Source organism: Mus caroli, chromosome 17 (assembly GCF_900094665.2).
Source record: "Mus caroli chromosome 17, CAROLI_EIJ_v1.1, whole genome shotgun sequence".
In the NCBI taxonomy this organism is placed as follows: Eukaryota; Metazoa; Chordata; class Mammalia; order Rodentia; family Muridae; genus Mus; species Mus caroli.
Genome location: NC_034586.1, coordinates 9268931 through 9278969, shown reverse-complemented (window position 1 = coordinate 9278969; position 10039 = coordinate 9268931). Strand labels below are relative to the sequence as shown.

The following is a 10039-nucleotide window of genomic DNA, read 5'->3' as shown; positions in this document are numbered from 1 at the left end:
CGTAAAACTCATTCCCGATTCCTTATCTTTCCCACAAGTTCTCATTCCTGTCCACAGGCACCTGGGAATTAACAGAAAACTCCTGATGGCTTAGCATCTTCGAAGAGACTTCCTCGGGGGGCCAACACTGAGACCAGGATGTGTTGCTGGAATCATCCACTCCAGTCTCTACCCTTGGCAGTGCACAGTCGTCCCAGCATCTCCGAGGTGTTTTTTGAAGTTTTGTGGGGTGAGTTCTGATGGCTTATGGGCAGATGTGCTTTCAACATTATTTATATATTCAGACGTGCTGGGAGACCTAGCCATGGACTGAAGTATGGTGACTATCCCTGGGAATCTTAAGTTAAAGAGGTGTATTTCTCTGGGTAGCACCTTAAACACACCCCCTCCCCAAATAACAGAGTCACCTGGTCTCACAGTCAATCACATACTGTCAGAATGTTGAAATGATGACATTTTAAAATAATAATAATCATGGGGAAATGGATGATTTGACAAATTTAACCGTTACTAATATTCTCGCAATAGGAATTAGTGTGTTTGTGGTATAATGCCATGGCAACCTTGAAATAAAACCGATTTCAGGTCTCACGAGGCATGTAACACAGCGTGGTATTTAAAACCTACTCATCCAGCATGAAGCCACATTCCTGCACCAGATGTGCATGCTGCTATTTAAAACCCTGTCTCCAGGTGCATGTGGAGACATGCCACACACTGCACACACGGTACCTCAGTCCATCTCATACTCCCAACAGCGTTTCCAGCAGCTTGTCTGGATCCCCAAAGAATCTAAGTGCATCTACTATCTTTAATGACTGTCTGAGAATTCGGTGAGGAAGGACACGCGGAAGCATGTTCTGCTAAGTGGCCCACATTCTTCCGTGATGGGAAATTGTTCATGTCTCTCCACAATGCCATGTACTTGAACTGTCATCAAGTTTATCTTGTACGATGGCTTTCTTCTGTCCCCTTGTTCAGTCTGGACTGCCTGCGCCCTTCAGATGGGTGATATCAGAGGATCCTCTCGAAAAACTGGACTCCCTTCACATAACTACAGGAGATAGGCCTTGTTGTTTGTTTGTTTGCTTAATTTATTCAAGACAGGGCCTTTTTATGTATTTCTGGCTGTCTTAGAACTCACTCTGTAGATCATGCTGGCTTCAAATCCAGAGATCCACCTGCCAGCTTGAGGTGAGACTCTCTGTGAAAGGATTTGCACCATCAAGCTGACTGACATGCGGCTGTTGAATGGAGTCCTCTGAGGCCAGAGAGACATGCTCTCAGACTCACCGCTGTGGCCCTTCCTCTTGAGTGACTGGAGTTGTGCAGGTGTTTGCCTCTGGACATAACATGGGTGCTAAGCTCTTTTCACTTTCACATTCTTTTAGCACCTAACAGCTCTGCAGCTAAGTATTCAGGGAAAGGGAGGGAAGAAAGAGAGGGGAAGAAGGAATGGGAGGGGAGAGGAAGGGAGGGGAGGAGAGGGAAGGGGAGAAGACAGGAGGGAAAGAAGGTGAGGAAGAGGAGAGAAGGGAGGGAAAGGGAGGGGAGGGAAAAGAGGGAAAGGGAGGAGAGGAGGGAGGGAGGAAGGGGGAGGGAGGTAAGAGAGGGTAAGGAAAGGGAGGGGAGAGGATGGGAAGGAGGGGAGGGAAGGGAGAAGCTTTTTCTGTGGTCATACATAACTCTTCTTAGAAGCTTATTACTTTGATCATTGTTGTAACACAAAGTTTGATTAGAGAAGATTAAATCAGAGAAGATTAAAGGAAGGATTATTTGGCTCTCAGGTCGAGTGTCTAACCTACTGGTTCTCCACCTTCCTAACACTGCAACCCTGTAATACAGTTCCTCATGTTGTGGTGACCCCCACCCCCAACTATAAAATTATTTTCACTGCTACTTCATAACTGTAATTCTGCTATTGTTATGAATCATAATGTAAGTATCTGATATGTGACCCCTATGAAAGGGTCAGTCTACCCCAAAGGGGTCACAACCCACAGGTTGAGAACCACTGGTCTAGCCCACCATGACAAGAAAAAAAAATGGTGGCAAGAGTTCTTGTGGTGGCCAAGGTGGCTGGTCATGTGAATCATGTGGTCAAGGTGGCTGGTCACTCAGGAATCGTGTGAATGGAAATGCTGGTGCTCCACTGTTGTTCTCCTTCTGTTACCCTAGCTCACGGGATGGTGCCAGTGATGTCACGGTAGACCCTTTTCCCCAGTTACGCCTCTCTGGAAATTGCCTTGCAAACATGTCCTGAGGTGTGCCTCCTAGATGATTCTGAGTCCTGTCAAACTGACGGTCAAAATTAACCCTCACACTAATGAACATTCGCAGGCTCTGACTGTTGTGTGGCCACCTCCACAGTGGAGATCCACGCATGGAGAGTCCGCTGTGCTGAGGTTGGCTTCCTTCAGGAAGAGCCTGCAGACTTTGCTTTTGGCTCTTTGTTACAGTGTCGTGGGGCTGACTGAAAATTGTCCCAAGGATTCACAGCACCCAGAGAGCTGAAATCAGAGGCTGGGGGGCCAGAGTCCTCTTGTTGCCCTTGTTCCTTAACTATGGTCTGACTCCCATCGCCTGGTGCGTACTTTATCATGAACCCAGACACACACTGTTCATTGTCTTCCGGGTAGAGTAGGCTTCATTGCTCTATCGTCCTCTGAACTAGAGAGCAATTATTAGGAGGTGCAAAGGTGACTTTGCAGCTGGCCATAAAGGCCAGCTCAGACCCTGCCTGCTACATGCTGGCTTCCTTTCATCCATCACTGATCTTTAAGAAGCGAATTCCACAACCTTTGTTTTCTCCTGTTACTCTAGCTAATCTGATTGCAGTGACCTGGAGTCTTTCCCACATTTGAGTAGGGCTCACAGGAAACTGGCAATGTGTTTACCCACAACCCCTCCTTCTGGCCTGCAGATTAGAAGGTTGAGATGTCTGCACGTAGATTGTAAAGTGATGCTGTATTCTAGGTCTACCTTCCTCCGAGCTGGGCTGAGCTTCAGTGTCACTCGGAAGGCAAAGCCTCAGTGCTCTGGATGAACTCCAGGGCAAGAACAGTCCTGACCAAGCCAGGATGCGGATGGCAGGTGTGAAGGATGCAGGGTCGTAGTGGACAACCTTTGAAAACAAGTAGCTGCATGCGACACACAGAACAATATCTCTACCTGACTCCAACTTCTCTATGGTTTCCACGTTTAGTGGCTGAGTAGCACCCCCCCACCCCATGTCCCCCTGAATACCCTGAATTAGCTGTCCTTTCCTGTTCTCTCCCACCCACCTTCCCTGCAGGTAGATAGGCAGAGAACAGAAAGGTTGGTGAACTTCAGAAGAACCTTGCCTGGCATGTTCTACATTCTGTGTGCTACTATTCCCTACCATGCCCAGGAAGCATTAAAAGGGGCTTGCTGAAACAGAGAGAACATGACAAGGCAATACACACACACACACACACACACACACACACACACACACACACACATATGGACTTGAAGGACACTGGGGTGAAGGGGAAGTAAGAACACAGAAGACAGCAGGGGTATTGAGATCACCTTAAAACCTAATTCCCTAGGGACATTGCTTTTGAAGAGCTCTGAGTGCGCTGCTGTGAAGGGAGGGAGGGACGGGAGAGAGAGGAGGGGGAGGGGACAGGGAGGAGGAGAGGGGAGAGGATAGATGGGAGAGGGGAGGGGGAAAGGATAGAGGAGAGAAGGATAGGAGAGAGGGGAGAGCAGGGAGGGGGAGAAAGGAGATGGGGAGGAAAGGCGGAGGAAGGGGGAAGAGAGGAAAATGGGGAGAGGGGAGGGGGAGGGGAGGAGAATGGGGAGAGGGGAGGGGGTGAAGGAAAGGGGAAGGGGAGGAGAGGGAATTAGGGAGAGGGGAGGGGAATGAGGAGGGGAGGGGAGGAGATGGAAGAAGGGGAAGGAAGGAAGGAAGGAAGGAAGGAAGGAAGGAAGGAGAGAGGAAGGGAGAAAGGCAGGAAGAGAGGAATGAGAGAAGAAGCTAGGGAAGGAAGGAAAGAGGGAGGGAGATCAGAAAGGAGGAAGGGACCACCTGTCCCATAGGAAGCTTTTTAGGGCTTTAAAACAGGCTGGCAAACATTGCTTTTGCTCACTCCATCTTTCATTGTGTTTTATTTTATTTGTTTGTTTGTTTGTTTGTTTTGAGACAGAATCTCACTCTCTAACTCAGGTTTGTCTTAAACTCAGGGCGATTCTCCAGTCTCAGCCTCCTAAATGCTAGGGTTACAGTGGGAGGCACCACTCTGTGTGAGTTTACAGTGATTGCTATTTTGGGAGCATTTGCCTATACGTATGCCTGTGTACCACATGTGTACCCTCAGAGCCCAGCAGAGGGCGTTGAGTTCCCAGGGTACTGAAGGAACAGAAGCTAGTGAGCCAACCTTCGGGATGGAACCCAGACAGGTGCTAGACAGAAGCAGCCAGTGCTCATAACCTCTGAGTTACGACAAATCTCTCCAGCATTGTTCTCTGTGTTTTTATCCATGTTAACGTGAGGTGTTAAAATACCAGACGTTGTGCTTTAACTGTTAGCATCTGTTTTCACCTGTAAAATGAACGGGGTGACCACAACTCTGCAGTCAGCAGCTCTCTCAACTTCTAAAAGCTTAGTTAGTCTAAGACTGCCTGGTGGGAACCCCCTAGGTAAATCCTGTGTACCCAGCTTCAGTTGCAATTGCCCCCCACCCCTTTCTTCCTCCCAGCCACTGAGTGCTTTCATCATTCCTATTGCTAGACTGAAAACCATGATTTTGAACTAAGTTATGTAGAACTTCAGTCACTATCCTAACAGCTGGGTTGGAGCTTGTGTTTCTTTTCAGCCTTTCTAGAAAGCTACATGGATGTTGACAGGTACCTGAGACACAGTTCAAATCCAAGGTCCGTTGCGTCTGTTTTGCCCTGTTACCTGTGACCTGTGCTGTTCAAAGATGCTCTGAAATATCAGCTGCTTATTGTTCAGTCGCCTGGGCTGGTGACGGCTGTTCTTAGGCCTCTGTCAGAGTCACCACCGTAGTGTGGGTGCCTCCCAGGGGCTCACAGGATGAGAGCCTGGTCTCCACGGTGGTGGCTTTGATGTGGCGAGAACTTGGGGACTGCGGCCATGTGGAGGGGTCATGGTACCGTTACCTACAGAAGGGACTAGTTTTCACAGGCCCGAGCTAACTCTGTCCGAGAGCTGTTATTAAAGAACAGTGCCAATTACCACCACCTCTCTGGCTTCCTGGTAAGTGACTGCTCTGGAATGTGCTTCTGCTGTTATGATGACATCAGAGGCCCATAGGAACCAAGCAACGCTGACACCATGCCCTTAAATTTCTGAAACAGTCAGATAAATAAACCTCTAGTGTTCTCATATTATCCAGACTTGGATATTTTGTTATAACAACAAAAATTGGACAAACACAATGACTTACCACTGTAACAAAACACCTTGGCTCACTAGGAAGGACATATTTTTCTACATATTACTATCTGCAAACTCGGGCATGCCTAGAGTTACTGGTGGACCAGTGTTTAACACATAGCCTCCCCTTTCTTCGCTACTAGCATCCTCTTCTCTTTTGGACCAGGGCTGGTCCAGGTGAGCAGTACAATGGGATCAGAGTGGATGAAGCTGGATTTAAGCAGCAAGGACCCCTGACTCCTCCTTCATCTCTTAGACTGATGCTTCACAAAAGTGGCCACCATGCATGCAGACACTTGGCACCCTGAGGAGGGACCAGGTGGAGAGCAAGGCCATGACAATGAAGAGGAGCAGCTTTCCATCCAAGAGTATGACCCGCCTCACTAGTGGACCTCCCAGCTCCCATCAGCCTCCAGATGATGGTCACATCCCTGACTGGCATCCAGGGCCACTTTGCTCGGTCACTCCCAATTCCTATGGATAGACTATTAAGGTTTTAGGCCATTGGGTTTGTGGTCACTTGTTACACAGCAGTAATTACTAGTGCAACATTGAACTAGTGCCCCTTTGTCTTTGCTTAACATGAACCAAACCAACAAAAACCACCCTAAAGATTCTCCAATGGACCACCTTCACCACAGTTATTTCCAAAGACTGAGGAAGTTCAAAGAAACTTTCCTTGATCCTCTCATCATGCAAGAGTTTAGAAAAACCATTTCTCTTTTCCAGATGTGCAGGCAAGGATGAGTTCAGGTCAAGGAGGACAACAGAGAAACACCCTGGGCAGATGGATCTATGCTCAAGATAAACAGAGAGTGGAATTAATTTTTCAAGGGTGGCATATTGCTAGATGCTGTGTATAGCCTCTTTATCTGCCTCGAAAGTTGGCCTCAGTTATGAGAACTGTGAGGCAAAGAAGGAGCTAGACAGAGAACACAGGGTCCCAAGGCAAGTGCTGGCTGTTGAGCTGTTACTTGAGAACCCGAGTGTCGTCATGATCACTGTGGGTTTTGTTATCACAAGACTTGGAGGGGTGCAAATGCCAGCCAATCCCAGCAGACACAAGGGAGGAGCTTTTGACTCACCTCAGGATGGAAAAGCTGCAGGAAGCAGGTGGATGCTCTGCTCGGCACATACCAGCCTCTGTGCAGCCAGGAGGATGAGGCCCATCTCACTCTTCAGAGCACCCAAGGTGGGCACTCATGGTGGCATTCCCTCATAAGTAATCGGTTTACAGGTTCATACTTGCCATTAAAAACAAGCCACACCAATTCCTCGGCAAATGCTCCAGGAAGAGGCACCTGGACCTCCACACCTCAGCTCCTGTCAAATCTACTCCCACCTGAAGGTAGGCCACCACTGCCAGTCTGGGGAGTTGTCTGTGGGTGATGAGAGCAGCCAGCTCTACCCCTGCAGGGTCCACCTCAGCTCTTAATAACCACAACCCTGCAGCCAGGCCGATCTTGAGTTTTCCAGAAGACCCACACTCCCCAGGGCCTGTGCTGGGAACCACGAGGGCCATGGGCAATGAGACTTGCTTTGTCCCTCAGGGTCCTATGCTAACTATACCTCTGGATTGAGCTGCAAACCTCCTTTCTCTGACTTTGCTTCTGCATTCAGAACTCAGCACTGGGAATTGCAAAGGAAGCCTCTGCACTCTGCAGCCTGGTCACGTCATCCGTCACGAAACGCATAGCTTTCAAGATCATTACCTGGCTTTGCAAGGACACAGCTGACTGGTCTATAGGGCAACCCAAGAGGCAACCGAGGACATTTTCTTCCTCAAGGCAAAGCCTGGTTCACAGACAGTGGAGAGCAGAAGAAAAGACAGGAAAGAGACTCAAGGCACCAGCAAGCATCCTTGAAATAATTTCCCACAACCCACACATCTAACACCAGTTCTTTCTGTTCTGCAGTCTGCCATGCCATTTACCACCTGACGTCTGTCCTTTCCCACCTGTCTTGGTTAGGGGTTCCACTGCTGTGATAAAACACCACGAGGAAAAATGTCTAGGAAGGCAATGGGCTTATTCATTTTGCTTACAGTCATCAGTCAGGGAAGTTGGGACAGGAACTCAAGGCAGGACCTGGAAGCAGAAGTCATGAAGGCATGTTTACTGGCTGGCTTTCTACAGATTACTCAGTCTGCTTTCTTAAACAGCTCAAGGCCACCTCCCCAGAGAAGGCACCACTGACAATGGGCCAGGTCCTCCCACATCAATTATTAACCAAGAAAATGGCCCTCTGGTTTTCACACAGGCCAATTAAATTGAGATTCTCTCTTATCAAATGGCTCTGTCTTGTATCAAGTTAGCAAACTAACCGGGACATCAGCATCCACACCAGGATTGCCTTACTCCTACTATCTGCATCCTTGTGTCTGTCCCTCCCACCAAGGCTGCTCTCCCTCCTATCATCTATGACCCATGTCTGTCCCTCTCACCATCCACACCAAAAAATCCTATTTTCTATCATCTGTCATTCTCCATGGCTGTCATTCTCACTATCCGTGTTATAGGCCTGATCTCTTCCCTACTTCCCCTGTCAATCTTTCTGACTGATGGCTGCAGCAGGCATAGAAGTCCTCACTATGCCTTGCAGGAAACTGGTCAATAGGCCTCTGGAAGCCAGTGTTGTAGGTAATGGGGTCAAAGGATCACTGGAAGCAACAAGATGATGGTAGAGGGTTGAGGAGGTGACCATTCCCCAGGCTCAGTGTGATAGCTATCTGTCAATGGAGCAACTTCAGTTGTTTCAGAAGTCAGCAAGGTGTCACAGAGTCTGTGGTAAACTGGCAGCTTTTAGTCCCATCACAAAGGCTGGGGTGTGGAAGAAGGGTTCTCTGCCTGGTAACAACCGAATGGGCTGTGATGCTTCTTGCCATGTTTCTGCCCCAGTCTTGATCTCCAGCTCCTAGGATTGGGTCTTACCCTTGGCTCTGCCCATTGTATTGGGTCTTGTCTCTTCTGTACATCTAATTCCCTAGGGTCCTGCCAACTCCCACTCCCAATTAGGACAGCAGTCCTATGCAGAGAGGTTTTCCCTCTCCCCACGTTGCCAAAAGATTGTGTCCGAGTCTTTCTGTTGGTTTCCTAGATTCACCCAACTTGTCTTGGGTTCTCCAAAACAGGATGCCATCCCGAGAACTGCAGGAGGCAGAACATACCATGCCATTAACCACAGGCCCCAGAAATTGCTTCCCTCATTTGCAAACACTGAACTGACAGGTGAAAGTAATCTGGCCTCAGTATTTATTTTATTTTCATCCATTTCAAAGCTATGCTTCTCAATTTATCAGTGCAAAATACTCTTATATCTGCATTTGCTTTTCTTTCAAGAGTTAACACATATTATCTGTTAATCCTTTTCAGAGACATAAGTGCCTCACAGTAATTTGGTTGTGAGCCAATGAGAGAAACAAAGAAAGGCATCCCTAAGAGTGAGAGTGTGGCGAGCTCAGGACACCACATTTCTACCACCTTGATCCACTTGCTCTATGAAATGGCTCATTCTAGGGACAAAGTGTGCCCACACACACACGCACACATGTGTACACACACACACACCGGACACACAATGCCATGGTGTTTCATCAGAAGTAGGGAGGTTTAAGGTGTAGCTCCAGAAGGTTTTAGGGTTCAGCAGACCTGGGTTGAATCCCTGTTCTGTGGCTGCTGTGGGTGGGAAGTCAGCCCCTGGTTTGCATCTCCCTTCTTTTAGTTGTAAAGTGTACCTCCGTAAGGGTTAGTCATAGAGTTAGGAATGTACATGAAAGAGCTGGCCACAGTGCCTGCCTGGTGTCTTCAACCTGACAAAGTTGTCACTCGAGTCTACAGCAAACATTGTACTTAGTGGTACTCATTCCCTAAGCTTGCTGTGCTGGCTAGCTTTATGCTGACTTGACACAAGCTACAGTTATTTGAGAGGAGGGAACTTCAATTAAGAAAATACCTCCTAAGATCAGGATGTGGTGCTTGCTTCGGCAGCACATATACTAAAATGGAACAATACAGAGAAGATTAGCGCGGCCCATGGGCAAGAATTACAAGTCAATTCACAAAGCATTCCATATTTTTACAAAATAATCACAGGAGGCAGGAGGAGGTAGGGGGAGGTAGGAACCTGAGTAGGAGGGGAGGGGGAGGGAAAAAGGGAGGCGGAATCATACATGGGGAGAGACAGGAGAAAAGCCCAGAAGGCCAGGAGAATGAATGGAAATATGCAGCTGGCAGGGGGTGGTGGTGGTGGCGGCGGTGGTGGTGGTGGTGGAATGGGGTGGGAGGGAACCTCTAGAAAGACCCAGAGCTCTGGAATGTGAGAGGCTCCCAGGACTCAATGGGGATGACCTTAGCCAAAATGCTTAACAGTAGGGAGCTAGAACCTGAAATTAGACAGGGCCCCCAGTGGAGGAATGGACACACCAACCCACCTTCAAAGTCTTTGACCCACGATTGTGTTTGCTTAAAAGAAATGCAGGGACAAAAATGGAGCAGAGACTGAAGGAATGGCTGACCAGTGACTGGCCCAATGTGGGATCCATCCCATGGGCGGGCACCAAACCCTGACACCATTACTGATGCTATGTTATACTTGCAGACAGGAGCCTAGCAT

At 48.4% G+C, this 10039-nt stretch overlaps 1 non-coding gene across 1 annotated transcript; it reads left to right on the top strand.

Moving 5' to 3' along the window:
• Positions 1-9398: 9398 nt before the first annotated feature.
• Positions 9399-9504, top strand: LOC115029827. Its single transcript, XR_003835384.1, has one exon. It is a non-coding gene; the product is annotated as a U6 spliceosomal RNA (small nuclear RNA).
• Positions 9505-10039: the final 535 nt, after the last annotated feature.